Source organism: Tursiops truncatus, chromosome 7 (assembly GCF_011762595.2).
Source record: "Tursiops truncatus isolate mTurTru1 chromosome 7, mTurTru1.mat.Y, whole genome shotgun sequence".
Lineage (NCBI taxonomy): Eukaryota > Metazoa > Chordata > Mammalia > Artiodactyla > Delphinidae > Tursiops > Tursiops truncatus.
In genome coordinates this window covers 113,972,562-113,996,693 of record NC_047040.1, presented here as the reverse complement: position 1 = coordinate 113,996,693, position 24,132 = coordinate 113,972,562, and the positions used below count along the sequence as shown (strand labels likewise).

Genomic DNA, 24,132 nt, shown 5'->3' with positions numbered 1-24,132 from the left:
CCTTTAAAATTACTTTGCCGAAATCCTTCAGGGAGTTTGGGGGTTTAGAGCACAAGCTACCTGGCCTCCTTGTATTGGCGCTTGTACAATTAAGGCTGCACCTTCCTTCACCACACCCGGTGTCAGACTGGCTTTACTGCACTCGGGCAAGCGGACCCACGTTTTGTTCGGTAACACTGGGGTCTCCCAGGCTCCCACTCTCCTTGTGTCCCACTGACTGTCACCTGCTCCTCCAGAGTCGTGTCGCAGCAAAAATAGAAATGAACTTTTCCCTGCCCTGAGAACAAGGAAAACAAAGGGACCAGCGAACAGGCTAGAGAAGAAATATAACCTGGCCTGAAAGAGTTCATCACTCCTTGTTTTACTTTGTCACTCATTTGTAGTAACTAGATTTGTACTTTACAAAGCTAACCTCACTCCCTGACACTATGTAATTTACATTCGGCACCCATCACCCCTGACTCTGTGTGAGTTACATCCTCTGCCTCTCACTCCCTAACCTTATTATGTCCAGCACTTACATTCTATACGCCCCTCATAACAAATCACCCCCTATAGTTTTTGCATTTGAGAAACAAGGTCACCACCGATAAACCAGAGGCAAACGGACGCAATTACCAGACTGCTGGACCCCAATTACCGGGTGGCCTGATGCCAACTGTGACTGTTTTGAAATAATGCAAAGGAAAGGAGGAATACAAGACCATCACTACTTTGATCCTTATCCTATACCCTGGACTGCAAAAGCCCCACATATAAAATCTTCCCTGATTCTCAAGGAGCGGCGGGGGGGTGCACAGTTCTTGAGGCGCTTGCCAGCTGTGTCTTCCCTTCTGCCTGGCAGAAAAATAAAGCCATCTCTCTCTTCCTCCGAAACCCGTCTCCGTATTTCTGTTCAGCCTCAGTGCACAGGGAAGCCGAGATTTCGACCACAGTCTGTGGCCAGTTCCCACACTAATTCCCCTGTACGCCCACAGCCCTGGCCCAAGCCCGATCTGGTGCCTGGTTCCTCCATCAGGCCTGACAAAGCTCCCTGCCCCACGGTGCGTCTCACATCCCACCCCAACGTGGTCTTTCTGAAGCATAAACGACACTGACTCTCTCCCGCCTGTAATCCCCCAAATGTTTCCCCACTTTCGCTAGGGCATCTGCCGGGAGAGACATCTGCCAAGGCCCTGAGAGTCCCCGGCATCCCCACTAGGCTGCTGGCTCCTGAGTTCCCTGACAATGAGCACCTCAGCAGGCCGGGCGACACAGCAGGAAGCCCCAGAACTGCTCACCTCAGGACAGGGCAGGCACTGCCATTGCCTGATCAGAGAGAGCAGAGAAGGCTTCCCAAGCTGGGACACAAACTCTGCACGAGTGGCCTCTCCTTGAGCCATTACATCACCTCGTGTGACTTGAGGGAAGGAAGGACTGAGGCACACCTGGTTCCTAAGGAGGAGGGTATAGGCTCAGTCACGTCCCTCCAAATTCAGATGCTGAATCCCTAACCACCAGGACCCCAGGATGTGGCTGTATTTGGAGATGGGATTTTTAAAGAGGTGATCAAGGTAAAAATGAGGTCACAGGGTGGATCCTAATCCAGTAGGATTGATGTCCTACAAGAAGAGATTAGAACACAGATAGGCACAGGGGGAGACCATGTGAGGACATGGGGAGAAGACGGCTGTCTAAGCACCAAGGAGAGAGGCCTCAGGAGAAGCCAGTGTGCACACACCTTGATCTCCGACAGCATCCAGGACTGGGAGATAGGTCTGTTACCCAAGCTGCCCTGTCTGTGCTATTTGTTACGGCGGTCCTGAGCAGACTCACACGCAGGGTAACTCAGGGCTCAGACTGGACAGAGCCCATGCTCCATCCCCCTCTACGTGGGTTACAGGAACCCCAGGAACTGAGCAGTGGGTCCCTGAGGGGAGGCACAAGATAGAAGCTGCTAGGCATTAACATGACTGCATTCGTGTCAAACGTGCCTGAACTACATTCACACGAGATGGTTTTGTCCTGTATGTACATCGGCACCTTCAGTCTGAACTGCAGATCTTTGGCTTCACCAGCTCCACTGAGAGCATTAGCTTCACCTGCTGCAGACCGTCTCCTATAGGATTTCCAGAACCACAAAGCATCGAAGCTTCACAGGCCCCCGAGTCTGTGCACTACCGTCCAGGTGACCCTCACAGCAGGGCCGCACAGCTGCCCATCAGAACCCATTTCCCTTTTTCCTGTTCACAGCTACCCTGCACCTCTCAGCCTTCCCACCCCTTACAGCTGGGGCGCAGTGTCTCGTGTTAGCAAGGGGAAGGGGTGGAGGTGGTGAGGGCCTTGGCCAGCTGCATCCTAGGATGGAGGGCATGATGCCCACCTGGTCACCTCACCCTGCTGGTTGGAGCCCTCACCTGGAAGCAGGGAGGAGAAGCAAGGGCGACAGAGCCTGGGACCTGACACCCATCTGCCCTGGACTCTCACAAGAAAGGGACAGAGACATCTTGAACTTCAGCCCAGTTTTGGGAGACACTTTGTTCCAGCAACAAACTTTGCCTTAAAACCCAAGGTGCTTTACAAACCCCTCCCCAGCTGTCACAGAAAGGTTTCATCTCATCACACTTTTCTCAAACCCCAGCTCACACTGAGACCTCCTCTTAGGTGATGGTGCTTCAGAGCAGCCCCTTTAAAAGACCCCTGGAGTTCACCTCTCCCAGCCCTGCCTTCAGTTTAAGGGAGAAGTTTCCTTGACAACCTTGACAAACCTGCTCAGTTTCCTTGACAACCAAGCTTCACAATCTCCCAAACTCTTCTTCAAACATTCCTATTCTAGGCTGGATGAGCCTAAAGAGACAGTGCTGTCATCACGTGCCAGAAACCGATTCCCCCAAGCCCATAGTTATTGGTTACATGATGCTATTGATGATGAAATCCCAGAAGAGCCAGCTTTGCAATATAACCACTTCTGGACTCGGCACTGGGTCCCTTTCCACGGACAGAGTGGAGTGGCTGTTTCCACGGACCCCGTGGTGGAAGAGCCCACCTAATGCAGCCAGGACTTCATCCCTTCCCAGTGATTCCAGAGTCCTCATTCTCCACAGACCACCACGGCCCCACGTGCACCACCTACATGGCTACTGTCTTTGCCAGTCCATATGGGACCTTGGTAATCTCCTAAAAGAGTGTTATTTTATACACAGGTAATGGGTTGAATGCTGGCCCCAAAAGATCTGCCCCCCCAGAACACGTGAACAGGACCATATCTGGGAAAAGCGTCTTTCTATATGTAGTTAAGGATCTCGAGGTGAAGTCATCTTGGGTTAGGGTGGCCCTCAATCCAGTTGAGAGAGTCCTTATGAGAGACAAAAGAGGAGAAACACAGATATAGAGGAGAAACCACGTGAAGACAGAGGCAGAGATGGGAGGGATGCAACCACAAGCCTGGGAATGCCTGGAGACCCCAGAAGCTGGAAAAGGCAGGAAGAACACTATCCCAGAGCCTTTGGAGAGACTTCCGTCCTGCAACACCTTGATCTCAGATGTCTGGTCTCCAAGACTGGGGGAGGATGAATTCCTGTTGTTCTAAACCACCCAGCTTGTGGTCATTTTTTATAGAAGCCACAGAACAGTCACACAGACCCTGCTCTGTAGGATTCTGGAAGTGCGGGTCTCATTAAAGGCCGACAGAGGCTGGATTGCAGAACCCATAGAGTCAGTATTGGGCCCCAGAAATCCTAAAGCAGTGGCTGGGCACCAGAATGTTCAGGGGTCAGTCGGAAGCCAATCTCTAAGGGTGCCGGCTGCACACAGCCTCCCCAGGTTTTTTCTTTTTCTTTTTTTTTTTTTGCGGTACGTGGGCCTCTCACTGTTGCAGCCTCTCCCGTTGCAGAGCACAGGCTCCGGACGCACAGGCTCAGCGGCCGTGGCTCACGGGCCCAGCCGCTCCGCAGCATGTGGGATCCTCCCAGACCGGGTCACGAACCCGTGTCCCCTGCATCGGCAGGCGGACTCTCAACCACTGAGCCACCAGGGAAGCCCTCTCCCCAGGTTTTTACGCCTGTACATGTTGGGGATAAGTATTTCGATCCTGATTCAGGACCTCTGATGTCACTGTTCACGTTGCTAATTAAGAACCCACTAGTTACACAGATGAAAACCCTATCAGAACACTTGCCCCAGTGGTAAACAATTCTGACCAACAGAGGTGGGGAATCATCTCCCATGCAGCCAGAAGCCCCCCGCTGCAAGGAGCATCCTCACTGGAGGGCTGGGGGATGGTGCCGAGGCGTCTGTGAGTAAACGTGAGCTGAGCCCCAGGCCAGCTGCTGCTGAACTGTTCCCACCCTTCCCAGGTAAAACTTGTGCAAGGACTTGAAAGCCTAGAGGAAAGGGCTTGGAGTCACACCAGCGACAGCACGCAGGCCGAGTTGGTGCCTGCAGGCCAGCCAGGATGGTCCTGGCCACGGGCGCTCTTCTGGAAGCTTTCCATTTCCCTGCCTGAGGTTCCCCTCCTGTCCCAGCCCTCACTGTTTTTTTTCTTCCTCACCTCTACCAGGGAGAAATTCCAGCAGCAGGTATGGGTGGCACATCCTCTTCTTTAGCAGGTGGCAGCCCGGCAACTCCTGCAAACTCCAGCAGAGCCCCACTCACACCGGGCCACCCACGGAGCCGTGGGCCCTGCTCCCTCCCACCAGCCCAGCCCCGAGACTGCTGACAGGGCAGAGAATATGGCATCAGGCACAGCTGCAGGGGCTCTTGCTGCCTGGACGGGTGTTTATATTGACCTCAACCCAGGCACACCTGGGGAGGGCTGGCGGGCCGGGTCAGGCTGCCCAGGTCAGCAAATCGTCGCCCCTCAGGGGCTCATAGCTGCAGAAAACGGGCCTTGCTGCACTGGCCAGGTCCAAGGAACAGGTGTAGGGTCCTCAGGGTCAGGATAGACACGGGGCTGCAGCCCTGCTTGTTTTCTAATCATTTTGTCTGGTCCATGAATGGGAGACAACTTCAAGACCCTCTCCTAATGAAAGGAACCCAGGAGTCAGGGAGAGGAGGGGTGGGTGGTGGTTGGAGACAGAGGCCTGGTGCCCCAGCTGCAGTGGAAGCCTCTGGAAGACCCGGTGGAAGGAGGCCGCACAGAGTGAAGCCCAGGGTCACAGACCTGTCGGAGCTGCTCTTTGTTACCTCAGGTCCTGCTCTGAGGTGCTCAGGGTCAGCTCTGAGCGACAGGTGACCTGGAGGTGCTCTGCCATGAGGGCTACATGCACGGTTCCTGGGTGCCTGCCCAGGTGAGCTCCATACCTGGGCAGGGGCCTGACCATGAGGGCCCCGGGGGCTGCTGGGTACCTGCCCAGGTGAGCTCCATATCCAGGGAGGGGCCTGGCCACGAGAGCCCAGTGGGCTGCTGGGTGCCTGTCCAGATGAGCTCCATATCCTGGGAGGGGCCTGGCCACGAGAGCCCTGTGTGCTGGGAGTAGGACGTGTGTATGAGCACCCTCTCTGTGCAGCCGGCACAGAGCTGCTTAGCAACTTCCCTGTGGGCAGTGCTGGGATGAAGTGAGAACCAGGAGATGACACAGGCCCCCTGAACCCGTCCATCCAGAGTGATGAGGTGAGTAGGTTGGTGCTGGCCACTGGGCTGCGTGAGGGAGGCCCCATGGGTACCTCTTGTGTCTTCCACCTGACACCACAGAGGCCTCCCCAGGACAGAGCAGACAGCCTGCCTGGGGCAGGTGGGAGCTCCTGGTGACCCTGCAGGGGACATGAGAGGGACGGACCAGGCAGGAGGAGGTGGGAGCCCAGGCAGAGCCATGGGGCTCGGGGCCGAGGGGGCCTTTCTGGGTCTGAGCTGAGAGTGGACGTGCAGGTGGTGAGTGTGATCCAGGAAAGCTGCCCTGGTGACATGAGGCTGATCCTGCTTCAGTGACAAGCCTTCCGGGTGATCCCAGAACAGGATAGTGACACAGATCCTGTTAGAAGAAGGTAAGTGAATCCCCCCAAGAGGAGGCTCTGTGAGCTGGCCCGGGGAGGGGGTGAAGGGAGCAGGCGTGGAAGCTGCGGGGAGTGGGCAGTCCCCCTGGGCGGGCGGTGGGTGCAGACCCCACTCCGTGGTCCCACAGCTGTGCTTCCGGCTGGGTTACTTGGGTTCTCGGAGCCTCAGCTTCCTGGTCTGCTCGTGGGGTGATGGTAGCATGGACTGACTAGTGATTTGCTCAGAACAGGGTAGGAAGGGGTCTAGTGGAAATTCCACAGAACACCGTCAGTATGGGAATCGCAGGCCCTGTTTCCCGCAGGTCTGTCTTCAGGATCGGGAGAGCAAATCCAAGCAGACTTGCAGCAGAGCCTGGGGACGGGCTCCGTTTGGTGGGTCCCCCTGTTTCCTGAGTCTCGGAAGGAGCAGCTCCAGTGGGCAGTGGCAGGTTCATCCCACACCTGGGAGCATCCAGACCTCAAGGCCCAGCAGCACCCGAGCCCTGTGCCTGGGCCCCCGGGAGGCAGGCAGGACAGGCCGGCATCCTCCTCGGCCCTCTTCCTGCCCAGAACATTTGGGGTCCAGGCCGTCATTAGGGAGAAGCAGGGATGGGGGTGTCCCATGTGGGAACAGGACATGGAGCGGCTTGTGCACGTGGACGTCCACACCGGGAATGTGGGTCGGTGGGACGCGGGCACCGGGAGGGGCAGGCGGTGGGCCTGAGGAAGCAGGGTGGGGGTCGGGGGGGGGGGGGTACGAGCTTCGCCTGTACCGGGCCTCAGACTCCACGGGGCTTCCCTCCCCTGGTCACTGGGCAGGAGGGGCCGAGCAGCGTTGGTGGAGGGACCCCTCGCGTCCCCAGGCCCTGCCAGCATCAGCCCTCCAGGCTCTGGGTCGGGAAGCCTGAGGGGCGCAGTTCCAGCTGTACCCACAGGGAGGCCTGGAGGGGTCGGGCGAGAAGCACAGGTGTGGTCTCGCCTGTCCGGAAGCTCCCGAGCCAGTGTCCAGTGGGAGCCCTCACCTCGCACATGGCTTTCACGTCCACAGCTCAGATCACCTTCTAGCCGTTTGGTTTGTTTTCTAGACAAAAAGTCCTAATATCTCCTATGTCCCCTGCCCGTGAAAAGGCACGTCTCACCTGGCACCAGGTGCTGCCTCTGGTCCCCCTGACTGGACGCCCAGCAGCCAGTGTCACCACGTCACGACTGTCAGGGCGTGTCAGGCGTGGGGGGACGAGAGCACACGGTCCAGGCCCACGAGGGGCCGTGCCGTCCACGGAGCCGGTGCTGTGGCTGTAGGCGTTCCCTCCCCACCCCGTGGGCAGAGACCACCGTCCCCTTACAGACTGTTACCAAGTGAAGTCATGTGGACCCTGCTCGGGCCCCAGCCTGTGAGGCGCTCTGCCTCAGCGGGGGAGATTTCCTTTTTCCACGTGGGTTCAAGTAGGCAAATAACAGAACCAAAGCCGAGACCAACACAGCACAGTCTCCATTCAGTGGCCAAAGAATGGAGAAGCGGGAACTGAGTTCACAGATCACCTTCTCGCCGTCCTGGAGAGAATGGTTTAATTTTAGAGTAAAGACAAAGGGAGGAGGAGTGAGGTTAGTGGTGGGATGAAGAGGCCTTCTGGGGAAAGGGTGGGGCTTTTTCCAAGGGGCTGGGGTACCACCTCCTTTTACCCGTTTCTGGTCCTTCATGTCCAGCCATGGCCGCTGGTGAGTGTGTCACTTAATATGCAGATATAGTAAATTCAACACGTGATGAGACTCGGGGTCGGTTGGAGGTCACATTCGTTGCCATCTTGGTCCCAGCTGGGTCCATCTGTTTGTTTGTTTGTAGCTTCCTTTCTTATCTCTGGACCCCTTAACTTAAATACTTAGGTGAACTGCTGCTGAAGGTGGGGGTGGAGGACAGCCCTGTGAAAGGTGGGTGCACGGGGCTTGAGCAGAGCCTGGAGCAGCTCTGACAACAAGAGGAGGCTGTGATGGGCGGCCAGTCTGATGCCCACACTGGGGCCTGTTGTCGGCATGTGGAGGTGGTCAGCCAGGGGCACATGTCAGGGAAGGTTCTCGGTGTTTACACAGAAGATGTGAACGTGGGCCCAGATGCACAGCTGCCTGCAGACGCTGCTACAGAAACCCCTGATTCTTTCTTGAGAAAACTGGTGGGTGGTCATTCAGGCAACAGGGCAAACAGCTTGCTCTGGAGGCTCTTGTGGGGAAGTGGGTAGATAGCAACAGGGGCTCAGCCTGCATAACCCCAGAAGCCCTCCCAGGACAGCTCCAGAACCACTTCTGGAATGGCAAGGAGAAGTGGGTCTTCCACCTACTAGGCGTGGAGGAGAGGGCTGGGGTATACAGGGCCGCCCTCACCTTGAGGGACTGGCTGGGAGGTTCACAGGACCCAACATACGCTTGTGGCTTGTGTCCTCACAGGTGATATGGGTCACAGCACGCACTAGGCATTACCTCGAGGCAAATGCTCACGCTGAGCGTCCCGTTAGCGAAACAGCATGGTAGCATGCTGACTTTCTCCTTGAGAAGGGTGACTTCAGGTACGAGGTCCTCGAAGAATTCTAAGCAGAGTGTTTTCTCTTGGCAGCTCAGACGAGGGCCATGACAAAGACTTCAATGTCACATCAGACTAGCCAGAAATGTGGTCCTGAAGGCTGTTCGAGGGCTGTGGAAATGTAGCTCTCCTTAAGGAATGTGCAGTGTGTTGCCCATCACTCGGCATATGCAGAGGGCCTCCGAGGGACTGACCTATGGGCCTCGATGATGGTCAGCAGGCCCACAGGGGTCTGGAGGTACTCAGTGATCCTGGAGGGAAATGATGCACACCAGAGGGGCATAGGAGTCCTAAAAAGGGTACTTCCTTTAAAATAAAGAGGAACAGCGACTAACACGTCATGGAAACAGCTGCATGCCTCGCTTTCTGCAGGGCTACTCAAGGCCTTTCCTCGAGGCAAGTACTCACGTTGAGTTTTCCTTTAGCTCTAGAGCATGGCAGGCTGAGCTCCACCCCCGTCATGGAAGCACCCAGTTCAGATAGAGGAAACTCATTTCCTTCCCAGAGCAATGCCTACAGTGGATAGAAGCCTGTCAACAGCAGTGAATTTCAGGTGGCTTCAAGGCAGCATGAATGGAGCTTTCAAAATGGGAAAGCAAGGCTAGATCATTCAGGCCCCCATTTCCATGGGCACACACCTAGCATACATCCCTGTGGTTTTCAACAAGTCAAAAGAGACACAGGTTACCCAGTGGTTCCTTCCCTGAATCAACTCCTTGAAGCAGGGTGTTCTGCATCTAGCAAACTGCCTCAACCAAGGTATGACCTAGCTAGGCTTCCGGGCCTGTGGCTCTTCAAAAGCCTGCAGTGTTACATGAAGAACTGGGTTTTAGATGCACTAGGAATGCAAGAAGACTTTCCCCTGGAGGCAGGATGACTTCAGGCAGGAGGTCCTAGATGGAACGCGAAGCCGAGGGTTTCTCTCAGTGCAGCTCAGACTAGGGCAATGAGTCAGACTTCCCCGGCATGTTGGACGTGCTAGACCAGTGTTGGTGACACTCTGGGAGAGCTGGGGATTTCAAGATGACCGAAGAAGGACTTCAGGGTCTTGCCCTACACACGGCATACACAGAGTGGCTGCAATGGGCTACGGGCCTGGAAGTTGCTTAGCAGGCCCAGGGGGACATGGGGGTACTCACTGTTCCTGCCAGGAATAGGGTGCCCACGCTGGGCTCCTAGGTGTCCTGAAAAGTGTACTGCAGTTAAGATCATGCAGAGCAGCAGCTTCGGCCTCATGGAAACTGCTATACAACTCGGCTTCTGCACGGCAATTCAGGGCCTTACCTTGAGGCAAGTGCTCACGCTGAGTGTCCCGGTTGTGACTCAGCATTGTAGGATGCAAAATTTCTCCTCGAGCAGAGTGACTTCAGGTACGAGGTCCTCGAAGAATCCTGAGCAGAGTGTTTTCCCATGACATCTCAGACGATGGCCATGACGAAGACTTCCATAGCAGGTCGGACTGGCCAGAAATGTGGCCCTGAAGGATGTTTGCGGGCCATGGGAATGTAGCTCTCCTTAAGGAACGTGCAGTGTGCTGCCCAACACTCGGCATACGCAGAGGGACTCCGAGGGACCGACTTATGGGACTCAATGTTGCTCAGCAGGCCCACAGCGGTCTGGAGGTACTCAGTGATCTTCAAGGGAAAAGGATGCACACCCGAGGGCCCTAGGAGTCCTAAAATGGGTAGTTCCCCTAAAATACAGCAGACAGCGAGTAAGACCTCATGGAAACAGCGGCACGCCTCCCTTTCTGCACGGCTACTCAGGGCCTTTCCTCGAGGCACATACTCACGATGAGTTTCTCTTTAGCTCTAGAGCATGGCAGGCTGAGCTCCACCCCGGCCATGGAAGCACCCGGTTTAGCTAGAGGAAACTCATTACCTTCCCAGAACCATGCCTACAATGGCTAGAGGCCTGTCAACAGCAGAAATTTCAGGTAGCATCAAGGCAGCATGAATGGAGCTTTCAAAATGGGAAAGCAAGGCTAGTTCCATCAGGCCACAATTTCCATGGGCACACGCAGCATATATATCCCTTTGGATTCAAACAAGTCAAAAGAGACACAGGTTACCCAGTGATTCCTTCCCTGAATCAACTCCTCGAAGCAGGGTGTTCTGCATCTAGTGAACTGCATCAACCAAGGAACACCCTAGCTAGGCCTCCGGGCCTGAGGCTCTTCAAAAGCCTGCAGTGTTACACAAAGAACTGGGCTTTAGATACAGTTGGAAGCAAGCCGACTTTCTCCTGCAGGCAGGGTGAATTCAGACAAGAGATCCTAGATGGAATGCAAATCCAAGGGTTTTTGTCAGTTCAGCTCAGACTAGGGCAATGAGTCAGACTTCCACAGCATGTTGGACGTGCGAAAACAGTGTTCGTGAACCTGTGGGAGTACTGGGGATTTCAAGCTGTCCCAAGAAAGAGTGCAACCTGTTGCCCTACATTCGGCATACACAGAGTGACTCCGAAGGGCTACCGGGACTGGATGTTGCTTAGCAGCCCAGGGAGGCCTGGGGGTACTCCCAACTTAGGCTGGGAATACGGTGCCGACCCGAGTCTCTTAGGTATCCTAAAAAGGGTACTGCGGTTAAGATAATGCAGAGAAGCAGCTGCAGCCTGATGGAAACTGCTGCACGCCTCTGCTTCTGCAGGGCAATTCAGGGCATTACCTACAGGCAAGTGTTCTTGCTGAGTTTCCCGTTAGCGACACAGCATGGTAGGATGGTGAACTTCTCCTCGAGCAGAGTGACTTCAGGTACGAGATCCTCGAAAAATTGTAAGCAGAAGGTTTTCTCATGGCAGTTCCCCTTAAGGAAGGTGCAGTGTGTTGCCCATCACTCGATAAACAGAGGGCCCCTCTGAGGGTCCGACATATGGGCCTCAATGTTGCTCAGCAGGCCCACAGGGGTCTGGAGGTACTCAGTAATCTTGCAGGGAATATTATGCAAACCCGAGGGGCCCAGGAGTCCTAAAAAGGGTACTCCCGATGAAATAAAGCAGAACAGCGACTAAGACCTCATGGAAACAGTTGCGTGCCTCCCTTTCTGCCTGGATACTCAGGGCCTGTCCTCGACGCAAGTACTCACATTGAGTTTCCCTTTAGCTCTAGAGCGTGGCAGGCTGAGCTCCACCCCGGTCATAGAAGCACCTGGTTTAGATACAGGAAACTCATGTTCTTCTCATAGCCAGGCGTATAGTGGCTAGAGTCCTGTCCACAGCAGTGAATTTCACGTAGCTTTAAGGAAGCATGAATGGAGCTTTCAAAATGGGAAAGCAAGGTTAGTTCCATCAGGATCCCATTTCCATGAGCACACGCACCATACAACCCTGTGCTTTACAACAAGTCAAAAGAGACACAGGTTGCCAAGTGGTTCCTTCCCTGAATCAAATCAAATCCTCTAAGCAGGGTGTTCGGCATGTAACGAACTGCCTCAACCAAGGTACACCATAGCTAGGCCTCCGGGTCTGTGCCTCTTCAAAAGCCTGCAGTATTACACGAAGAACTGGGCTTTCGTGGCAGTTGGAACACAAGCCGACTTTCTCAAGGAGGCAGGGTGACTTTAGGCAGGATGTCCAGATGGAAAGTGAAGCCGAGGGTTTTTCTCAGTGCAGCTCAGACTAGGCCAATGAGTCAGACTTCCCCGGCATGTTGGACGTGCTAGAACAGTGTTCGTAAACCTATGAGAGTGCTGGGGATTTCAAGCTGTCCCAAGCAAGAGTGGAGTGTGTTGTCCTACACTCGGCATACACAGAGTGGCTCCAGAGGGCTACGGGCATGAAAGTTGCTTTGCAGGCCCAGGGGGGCCTAGGGGTACTCAGTGTTCCTGCAGGGAATACGGTGCCCACGCGACACTCCTAGGTGTCCTGAAAAGTGTACTGCCATCAAGATAATGCAGAGTAGCGGCTACGGCCTTATGGAAACTGCTGCACACCTCCACTTCTGCTCGGCAGTTCAGGTCCTTACCTTAAGGCAAGCTCTTCGCTGAGTATCCCGTTAGTGACACAGCATGGTAGCATGATGAATTTCTCCTCGAGCAGAGTGACTTCAGGTATGAGGTCCTGGAAGAATTGTAAGCAGAATATTTCCCCATAGCAGCTCTGACGACAGCCATGACGAAGAATTCCATGGCACGTCGGACTAGCCAGAAATGTGGTCCTGAGGCTGTTCGAGGGCTTTGGAAATGTAGCTCTCCTTAAGGAACGTGCAGTTTGTTGCCCATCGCTCAGCATACAGAGAGGGCCTCCACGGGACCGACATATGGACCTCGATATTGCTCAGTAGGCCCACCGGGGTCTCGAGGTACTCAGTGATATTGGAGGGAAATGACACACACCTGAGGCACCTAGGAGTCCTGAAAAGGGTACTTCCTTTAAAATAACACAGAACGGCAACTAAGACCTCATGGAAACAGCTGCACTCCTCCCTTTCTGTACGGATAATCTAGGCCTTTCTTTGAGGCAGGTATTCACGCTGAGTTTCTGTTTAGCTCTAGAGCATGGCAGGCTGAGATCTACACCCGCCATGGAAGCACCTGGTTTACATAGAGGAAACTCATTTTCTTCCCAGAGCCAGGCCTATAGTGTCTAGAGGCCTGTCAACAAAAGTGAATTTTAAGTAGCTTCAAGGCAGCATGAAAGGAGCTTTCGAAATGGGAAAGCAAGGCTAGTTCCATCAGGACCCCATTTCCATGGGCACACGCGACACACATCCCTGTGGTTTCTACCAAGTCAAAAGAGACACAGGGTACCCAGTGGTTCCTTCCCTGAATCAACTCCTCGAAGCAGGGTGTTCTAAAGCTAGCGAACTGCCTCAACCAAGGTACACTGTAGCTAAGTCGATGGGCCTGTGGCTCTTTAAAAGCCTGCAGTGTTACACGAAGAACTGGGCTTTAGTGGTGGTCAGAACGCAAGCCGACTTTCTGCTGGAGGGAGGGTGACTTCAGGCACAAGGTCCTAGATGGAATGTGAAGCCGAGTGTTTTTCTCAGTGCAGCTCACACTAGGGCAATGAGTCAGACGTCCCTGGCATGTTGGACTTTCTAGAACGGTATACGTGGAACTCTGGGAGTGCTGGGGATTTCAAGTTGTCCCATGAAGGAGTGCAGTGTGTTGCCCTATAATCGGCATACATATTCTGGCTTTAGTGGCAGTCGGAACGGAAGCCGACTTTTTCCTGGAGGCAGGGTGACTTCAGGCAGGAGATCCTAGATGGAATTCGAAGCCGAGGGTTTTTCTCAGTGCAGCTCAGACTAGGGCTATGAGGCAGACTTCCAGGGCATGTTGGACGAGCTAGAACCGGGTTTGTGAACCTGTGAGAGTGCTGGGGATTTCAAGCTGTCCCATGAAGGGAAGTGTGTTGCCTTATACTCGGCATACACAGAGTGGCAGCGAAGGGCTACAGGCCTGGAAGTTGCTTAGCAGGCCCAGGGGGGCCTGGGGCGACTCACTGTTCCTGCCGGGAACGGGGTGCCCACGTGAGGCTCCTAGGTGTCCTGAAAAGCGTACTGCTGTTAAGATAATGCACAGCAGAGCTACAGCCTCAGGGAAACTGCTGCATACCTCTGATTCTACAGGGAAATTCAAGGACTTAACTACAGGCAAGTGCTCATGCTGAGTGTCCTGTTAGCAACACAGCATGGTCGGATGGTGAATTTCTTCTCGATCAGAGAGATTTCAGGTACGAGGTCCTCGAAGAATTGTAAGCAGAATGCTTTCCCATGGCAGCTCCGATGATGGCCTTGACGAAGTCTTCCACGGCACATTGGACTGGCCAGAAATATGGTCCTGAGGCTTTTCGAGGGCTCTGGAATGTAGCTCTCCTTATGGAACATGCAGTGTGTTGCCCATAACTCGACATACACAGAGGACCTCCGAGGGACCGACCTATGGGGCTTGATGTTACTCAGCAGGACCACAGGGGTCTGGAGCTACTCAGTGATCCTGGAGGGAAATGATGCACACCAGAGGGGTCTAGTAGTCCTGAAAAGGGTACTTCCTTTAAAATACAGCAGAACGGTGACTAAGACCTCATGGAAAGAGCTGCATGCCTCCCTTTCTGTACGGATACTCAGGGCCTTTCCTCGAGGCAAGTACTCACATTGAGTTTCCCTTTATATCTAGAGAATGGCAGGATGAGCTCCACCCCGGCCATGGAAGCACGTGGTTTAGATAGAGGAAACTCATTTTCTTCCCAGAGCCAGGCCTACAGTGGCTAGAGGCCTGTCAACAGCAGTGAATTTCAGGTAGCTGCAAGGCAGCATGCATGGAGCTTTCAAAATGGGAAAGCAAGGCTAGTTCCATCAGGGCCTCATTTCCATGGGCACACGCAGCATCCATCCCTGTGGTTTCTAACAAGCCAAAAGAGACACAGGTTACCCAGGGGTTCCTTCCCTGAATCAACTCCTCGAAGCATGGTGTTCTGCATCTAGCAAACTGTCCCAAACAAGGTACACACTAGCTAAGCCTCCGGGCCTGTGGCTCTTCAAAAGCTTGCAGTATTACACAAAGAACTGGGCTTTAGTGACAGTAGAAACGCAAGCTGAGTTTCTCCTGGAGGCAGCATGACTTCAGGCAAGAGGTCCTAAATGGAATATGAAGCCGAGGGATTTTCTCAGTGCAGCTCAGACTAGGGCAATGAATCAGACTTCCCCGGCATTTTGGACATGCTAGAACGGTGTTCGTGAATTGCTGGGAGTGCTGGGGATTTCAAGCTGTCCCATGAAGGAGGGCAGTGTGTGGCCCTATATTCGGTATACACAGAGTGGCTCCGAAGGGCTACGGGCCTGGAAGTTGCTTAGCAGACCAAGGCGGGCCTGGCGGTACTCCGTGTTCCAGCTGGGAATAGGATTCCCACGCGAGGTTGCTAGGTGTCCTGAAAAGCATACGGCCGTTAAGATAATGAAGAGCAGAGGCTACGACCTCATGGAAACTGCTGCACGCCATTGCTTCTGCACGAACATTCAGGGCCTTACCTTGAGGCAAGTGCTCACGCTGAGTGTCCCGTTAGCGACACAGCATGGTAGGATGCTGAATTTCTCCTCGAGCGGAGTGACTTCATGTACGAGTTCCTCGAAGAATTTTAAGCAGAATGTTTTACCATGGGAGCTCAGACGATGGTTATGACGAAGACTTCCACGGCACATCGCACTGGCCACAAAAGTGGTCTTGAGGCTGTTTGACGGCTCTGGAAATGTAGCTCCCCTTAAGGAAAGTGCAGTGTGTTGACCATCACTCGGCATACACAGAGGGCCTCTGAGGGCCCAACCTATGGGTCTCAATGTTGCTCAGCAGGCCCACAGCGTTCTACAAGTACTCACTAATCCTGGAGGGAAATGATGCACACCCGACGGGCCTACGAGTCCTGAAAAGGGTACTTCATTTAAACTACAGCAGAACACCGACGAAGACCTCATGGAAACAGCTGCATGCCCCCTTTCTGTACGGATACTCAGGGCGATTCCTCGAGGCAAGTACTCACGTTGAGTTTCCCTTTATCTCTAGAGCATGGCAGGCTAAACTCCACCCGGGCCATGGAAGCCCCTGGTTAACATAGAGGAAACTCATTTTCTTCCCAGAGCCAGGCCTACAGTGGCTAGAGGCCTGTCAACAGCAGTGAATTTCAGGTCCTTCAAGGCAGCATGCATGGCGCTTTGAAAATGTGAAAGCAAGGCTCTTTCCATCAGGCCCCCATTTCCATGGGCACATGCACCATACATCCCTGTGGTTTCTAACAAGTCAAAAGAGACACAGGTTACCCACTGTTTCGTTCCCTGAATCAACTCCTCAAAGCACAGTGCTCTGCATCTAGCGAACAGCCTCAACCAAGGTACGCCCTAGCTAGGCCTCGGGCCTGTGGCTCTTCAAAAGCCTGCAGTTTTACACGAAGAACTGGGCTTTAGTGGCAGTACGAATGCAAGCCGACTTTCTCCTGGAGGCAGGGTGACTTCAGTCAGGAGGTCCTAGATGGAATGCGAAGCCGAGAGTTTTTCTCAGTGCAGCTCAGACTAGGGCAATGAGTCAGACTTCCAAGGCATGTTGGACCTGAAAAAAACGTGTTCATAAACCTGTGGGAGTATTGGGAAATCAAGCTGTCCCAAAAAACAGTGCAGTGTGTTGCCCTACACGCGGCATACACAGAGTGACTCCGAAGAGCTACAAGCATGGATGTTGCTTAGCGACTAAAACCCTATTGCTGATCCAAAAAAGGCACTGATAATGTTCCTACGTCATGCCCTGACAGTGTCCCCAGCTAAGGGCATGACACAAGGCCTCACCAGGCCCTGTCACTCTCCCTAAGTCAGGCTCTGATGCTCTCCCTACCAGAAGCCCTGAAACTGGTTCTAAGTAAGGCCCTGGTACTCTCAGTGACTAAGGTCTTGACACTATCCCTAGTTGTTAACCTGACCCTGTCCCTAGCTAAAGTCCTGCCTCTTATGCTAACTGAAGCCCTTATGCTGTGTCTAACTCAGGCCCGGAATTTAGTCCCAAGGCTGTGACACTGTCCATGAGGCCTAGAAGTTCATCCTAAATCTGGCCGAGAATTGTCCCTAACTAATGCCCTAACACTATTCCTAACTCAGGCCCTGACACAGTACCTAACAGAGGCCCAGATGCTAGTCCTAACACAGGCCCTGACACTGCGTCTAACTAAGGCCCTGCTGCCATCAATATATAAAGTCCTGACATTATCCTGAGCTAAAATCCTGACCCATGTCTTACCAAGGTCCGGAAACTCTCCCAAGTAATCCCTGATGCTGCCCTAAGTGAGGCCCTGAGGCTGTCCCTATCAGAGACCCTGAGAATGTCTTTAACGAAGATCCAATGCTGATCCTACAGAGGCCCTTATGCTGCTCCTAAGGCATGCCCTGACACTGTCCCTGACTCAGGCCCTAAAGATAGGCTTCACATAGGCCCTGTTGCCGTACTTCAGTTAGGCTCTGACGCTGTCCCTACATCAAGCTGTGACAGTGGTCTTGATTAAAGACCTGACACTGGTCCTGATTAAAGTCCTGACACTGGTCCTAACTAGGACCTTGATGCTCTCAATAACTAACGTCTTCACGCTATCCGTAGATCATTTCCTGACACAACAAATGGCCTGGAAGCTGACTCTGTCCCGAGCTAATTTCCTGCTTCTTATCCTCAATAATGACCTAATGCTCGCCCTACTTAAGGCCCAGACTAGCCCTAAATAAGGCCCTGACACTGTCACTAACTAAGGCCCGAAATCTTCACTAATACAGGTCCTGCTACAGGCAATAACTAAAATATGACACTATCCTGAGCTAATATCCTGACCCATTTCTAGACAAGGTCCTGACACTGTCCCTAACAAAGCCCTGTTGCTCTCCCTAAGACAGGCACTGATGCTGTCCCTACCTGCAACCATGATACTGGTTCTAAATAAGGCCCTGATACTCTCAGTGACTAAGGTCTTGAAACTACCCCTAGGTCATTTCCTGACACGATCCATAAACTTTACCCTAAACCTAGCACTAGCAAATGTCCTGCCTCTTATGCTAAATGAAGCCCTTACTCTGTGCCTAACACAGACACTGAATTTAGGCCCAAGGCCATGACACTGTCACTAACTGAGGCCTAGATGCCCATCCTAAATCCGGCCCAGAACTGTCCCTCACTAAAGCCCTAACACTATTCCTAACTCAGCCCCTGACACGGTACCTAACAGAGGCCCAGATGCTAGTCCTAACGCAGGCCCTGACACTGTGTCTAACTAAGGCCCTGCTGCTGTCAATATCTAATGTCCTGACACTATCCTGAGCTCATTTCCTGACCCATCTCTTACCACGTTCCTGAAACTGTCCCTAAGTAAGCCCTGACTCTGTCCCTAAGTGAGACCCTGAGGCTGTCCCTAACAGAGGCCCTGATGATAATGGCTTTAGCAAAGCCCCTGAGCCCGATCCTACCAAGGCCCTTATGCTGCTCCTAAGTCATGCCCTGATACTGTCCCTAGCTAAGGCCCTGACTCTAGAACTCACTCAAGCCCTGTCGCTCTTCCCAAGTCCGGCTCTGACGCTGTCCTTACCTGAAGTCCTGACACTGGTCCTAAATTAGGCCCTGATGCTCTAAGTTACTGAAGTCTTGGCACTATTCCTAAGTCATGTCCTGACACTATCCCTAGACCTTAACCTAACCTTGCCTTTAACTAATGTTGAGCCTCTTATGCTAACTAAATCCCTGATGCTGTCCCTAACTAAGGCCTTGAAATTAGTCCCGAGGCCGTGATGCTGCCCCTAACTGATGCCTGGAGGCTCGTCCTACCTCAGGCCCTGACACAACACCTAACTCAGTCCCTGACACTGTACCTAACAGAGGCTCTGATGCTCGTCCTAAGTCAGGCCCTGACACTGTCTCTAAGGCCCTGCGGCCATCAATATCTAAAGTCGTGACATTTTCCTGAGCTAATATCCTGACCCATGTCTTACCAAGGTCCTGAAACTGTCCCAAAGTAAGCCCTGACCCTGTCCCTCAGGGTGGCCCTGAGGATGTCCCTAACAGAGACCCTGAGAATGTCTTTTATGCGGACCCTAAGGCTGATCTCACAGAGAGCCTTAAACTACTCCTACGACATGCCCTGACACTGTCCCTCACTCAGGACCTAAAGATAGGCCTCACTTGGGCCCTTTTCCCATAACTTAGTGAGGCTCTGACGCTGTCCCTACATCATCAAGCCCTGACACTGGTACTGATTAAGCCCCTGACACTGGTCCTAACTAAGGCCCTGATGCTCTCAATAACTAAGGTCTTCACGCTATCCCTAGCTCATTTCCTGACACTATCCCTGGCCTGGAATCTGACTCTGTCCCGAGCTAATTACCTGCCTCTTATCCTCACAGAAGCCCTAATGCTCTCCCTAACTAAGACCCAGACTAGTCCTAACTAGGGCCCTGACACTGTCTCTAACTAAGGCCCGGAATCTGTCCCTAAGATAAGCCCTGCTGCCGGCAATAACTAAAATACGGACACTATCCTGAGCTAATATCCTGACCCATTTCTAACCAAGGGCCTGACACTGTCCCTAAGAAAGCCCTGTCGCTGTCCCTAAGTGAAGGCCTGAGGCTGTGCCTAACTCAGGCTCTGAAGCTATGTCTACCTCATGCCTTGAAGCTGTGACCACCTCAGGCCCTGGTCATGTCTTTAACTAAGACCCTATTGCTGACCCAACAGAGGCCCTGATGCAGCTCCTACATCATGCCCTGACAGTGTCCCTAGCTAAGGGCCTGACGCTAGGCCTCACTCAGGCCCTGTGGCTCTCCCTAAGTCAGGCACTGGCGCTGTCCCTACCTGCAGCCATGATACTGGTTCTAAATAAGGCCCTGATACTCTCAGTGACTAAGGTCTTGACACTACACCTAGGTCATTTTCTGACACGATCCCTAAACTTCACCCTAAGCCTGTCCCTTCCAAGTGTCCTGCCACTTATGCTAACTGAAGCCCTTATGCTGTGCCTAACTCAGGCTCTGAATTTAGTCCCAAGGCCGTGACACTGTCCCTAACTGAGGCCTAGATGCGCTTCCTAAATCTGGCCCAGAACTCTCCCTCACTAAAGCCCTAACACTATTCCTAAGTCAGGCCCTGACATGGGACCTAACAGAGACACAGATGGCAGTCCTATCTAAGGCCTTGACCCTGTCCTTAACTAAGGCCCTGCTGCCGTCAATATTTAAAGTCCTGACAGTGTCCCGAGCTTATTATATCCTGGCCTATGTCTTACCAAGGTCCTGAAACTGTCCGAAAGTAAGCCTTGACGTTGTACCTATGTGAGGCTGTGAGGCTGTCTCTCACAGAGGCCCTGATAATGTCTTTACCAATCCCCTTAGGCTGTTCCTACCGAGGCCCTGATGCTGTTCCTAAGGCATGCCCTGACACTGTCCCCAGCTAAGGCCCTGACTCTAGGCCTCACTCAGTCCCTGTCTCTCTCCCTAAGTCAGGATCTGACACTGTCCCTACATGAAACCCTGACACTGGTTCTAAATTAGGCACTGATGCTCTAAGTAGCTATGGTCTTGACACTATCCCTACGTCATTTCCTGACGCTTTTCCTAGACCTTATCCTAACCTTGTCTCTACCTAATGTCGAGTCTCTTATGCTAACTAAATCCCTGATGCTGTCCCTAACTAAGACCCTGAATTTAGTCCCGAGGCCATGAACCTGTCTCTAACTGAGGCCTGGAGGCTGTCCCTCAACTTATCTTTAAGGCCCTCAACTTATCTTTAACTGAGGCCCTGCCACTCTCCCTAATTAAGGACTGAGGCTGTCTCTGACTAAGGCCCTGAGTCTGTCTTTAACTACTGGCCCCACTCTTTCCCTAACAAACGTCCTGACACATTCCCCAACTAAGACCCTGACATGGTCCCTAATAACCTGAGCTGTCCCTCATTAATGCCCTGATGCGGCCCATAAATGATGTACTGAGCCGGCATGAAGGTCCAGACGACGTCACTAATGACCCAAAATGTCTCTTATTAGGCCCTCAAATTACCTCTAACTGAGGCCCTAAAGATGTCCATAACTAAGACCCTGACACTATCTCTAACTAAGACCCTCATGTTATCTTTAACTGAGGCCATGACAGTGTCCCTAACAAAGAACCTGACACTGTCTCTAACTAAGGCCCTGAGTCTGTCTTTACCGAACGGCCTCACTCTTTCCCCAACTACTCTCCGACGCTGCCCCTACCCAAGGCCCTGATGGTGTGCCTAATTGCCTGAGCTGTCCTTCACTAATACCCTGACCCTGTCCATAACTAACGCCCTGATGATGTCCCTAACGAACAGCCTGAAGTGTCTCTTACTAAGGCCCTCAAGTTTTTCTCTGAGGCTCTGACACTCTCCCTAATTAAGGCCTTGACACTGTCTGTAAGTAATGGCCCGATGCAACTCCTACCTGAGATGCTGATGCTCTCACTGAGACCTTGAAGTCTCTACCTGAGAAGCTGACACTGTCTGTAACTAATTTCCTGGCTTTTTCCTTAACTAACATCCTAATTTTGTCCCTAAATAACGCCCTGACACTGGTCCTACCTACGGCCCTGATGCTGACCCTATCTAAGGCCCTGACGATGTCCCTAATAGACTTAGATGTCCCTCACTGTTGGCCTGACCCTGTCCCTCACCAAGGCCCTGACCCTCTTCCTAACTAAGGCTGTGATGATGTCTCTACCTGAGGCACTGTCACTGTCTATAATAACGGCCAACTCTTTCCCTAACACCCTGATGCTGTCCCTAATAGCCTCATGTATCTCTCAATAACGCCCTGATCCTGTCCCTAACTAAGGCCCTGAATATGTCCCTAGGTAAGTCTCTGATGCTGTCCCTAACTAAGGCCCTGATGCTGTCTCTACCTCAGAATCTGAAATTCTACTGTCCTGACTTTCCCTAACTAACATCCTGATGCTGCCCCTAAGTGAGGCCCTGACACTCTTCTTAACTAAGGACTTGTCGCTGTCCCTACCTAAAACCCTGACACTGTCTGTAACTAGTGACCTGACTCTTTCCCTAACTAACACCCTAGTTTGGGCCCTAACTAATGCCATAACACTGGTTCTAATTATGGCCATGATGCTGGTCTAAGGCCCTGAAGATATCCCTAATAACAGCCTGAACTGTGTCTACCTAAGGCTCTCATGTTATCTCTTAAGTGAAGCACTGACACTGTCCCTAACTTAGGCCCTGATGCTGTCCCTTATAGTCTAAGCTGTCACTAAATAATGCCCTGATCCTGTCCATAACTAAGGCCCTGAATATGTGCCTAAGTGCATCTCTGACGATGTCCTGAACAGCCTGAACTCTTTTCAAGTTATCTCTGAGGCTCTGACACTGGCCCTTCCTAAGGCCTCACCCCAGGGTTGTCCCAGGCTGCTGGGCAGTTTTCTCTTGTCCGCATCTCTAGCCAGCTGCCTGCCATCGGACACTCTAAGATTATGCAATGCAGTGGTCCCACGTGGGATGTGCCTGTGTAGGCTCACCTGTGGGAGGAGAGTCATGGCCACGCCGCCCTCCAGGGGTCTGCGGCTCATGGTAGGAGCCTCTCAGCCACTGTCTGGACACAGGGTTCTGTGTCCTTGTTTGTTTTAAATCCCTTGAAGTTACCTCTAACATTTTTGAATGGATATCCCCCCCTGCATATTTATAATATAAGTTATTTATCACATTAAAATCCAAGAATGACATTCTTAGAATGAGCAGGAGAACACTGGATGCCCCCACAATGATCTATTACTTGGAGGATTTAAAATTCTAATGAGAAAACACTCACTCTCCTCACCCTCTTGGGCATCAGCACAAGGCAGGAATCAGCTGCATCCTTTATTTATCCCTCTGATTTTCCAGACCCTTTCCTTCCAGAAGAAATCTCTGGGCTCTTCGGGAGCTCTGAGTGGTGGCCGTCAGGTAAATCTGAGACTGAAAAGCAAGAGGAAGAGAGACAGAGGAGGAGATGAGAATCGGAGACGGGGAGAAGCAGTGGCGTCCACGTTCAATCGCAGGCTGAGAGTCTGGGTTAGTCTCCAGCGAAGCTAAGGACCACCAGGGTCTGGCCCCACTGGCCTTGTCACCTGGTGTGGGGACTGGGGACAGCCAAACCCCCATGGCCACTCTCAGAGAAATCAGGGAGGCGGGAGGGCACCCCTGAGAGCCAGATGGAAAATGGTCATGCTGTGAAATAATAAGATGCCCTTTCCGAAAAGTGAAGACTGTTCTCTTGGTTCTCAAAGACTTGCAAATACTTTGTGTCCATCTGGAGGCATGCTGAAGCCTTCAGCTTTTGAGGGCAGTAATGGGAGTGCATCTGGGCTCAAAACCATCCAGCACTCACTCCCTGAGGTTGCTGAGGATGACCCGTGTCCACCCCTCGGGTGCTGTGGGGCCTGAAATCCCCTGATCACCGAGGACGGGAGGGGCCGCACAGACACTCCCCTGGACCACCGGGGGCTTGGCTGCTGGGCTACAGTCCTTTATCAGATACATGGTTTGCAAACATCTTGGGCCATTTTGGATGGTGGATTATCTTATTCCTTGCTCCTTTTATACACAACGGTTTTTCATTTTGAGGAAGTCCAATTCATCTATTTTGTCTTTTGTTGCTTCTGCTTTTGGTAGATCTAAGAAGTCATGACCAAATCCAAGGTCATGAAGATTTAGTCTCATGTTTTCTTCTAGGAGTTTTATAATTTTGGTTCTTGCATCTAGGCCTTTGGTCCATTTTGCGTTGATTTTGTATATGGGGTGGGGGGAGGTAAGGGTCCAACTTTACTCTTCTGCATGTGGGTATCCAGTTGTTCCAGAACCTGTGCTCACTGTTTGGGAGAAAATACCTGCAATTGACGTGACCAACAAGGGCTTAATTCTTTTTTTTTTTTTTTAACATCTTTATTGGGGTATAATTGCTTTACAATGGTGTGTTAGTTTCTGCTTTATAACAAAGTGAATCAGTTATACATATACATATGTTCCCATATGTCTTCCCTCTTGCATCTCCCTCCCTCCCACGCTCCCTATCCCACCCCTCCAGGCTGTCACAAAGCACTGAGCCAATATCCCTGTGCCATGCGGCTGCTTCCCACTAGCTATCTACCTTACTACGTACGTTAGTGTGTA

At 52.6% G+C, this 24,132-nt stretch overlaps 1 long non-coding RNA gene across 3 annotated transcripts in view; it reads right to left on the bottom strand.

Moving 5' to 3' along the window:
• Positions 1 to 7,444: 7,444 nt before the first annotated feature.
• The window catches only part of LOC117312999 (uncharacterized), a 41,378-nt gene continuing 24,690 nt past the window's right edge, over positions 7,445 to 24,132 (bottom strand). For 2 of the 3 annotated variants that reach the window (XR_004527496.2, XR_012333199.1), the window contains exons 4-5: positions 22,793 to 22,938; positions 7,445 to 16,554 (exon numbers count right to left, since the gene is read on the bottom strand). This is a non-coding gene — a long non-coding RNA (uncharacterized lncRNA). The remainder of the gene's footprint in view (positions 16,555 to 22,792; positions 22,939 to 24,132) is intronic. The other variant, XR_012333198.1, reaches the window with a different exon arrangement.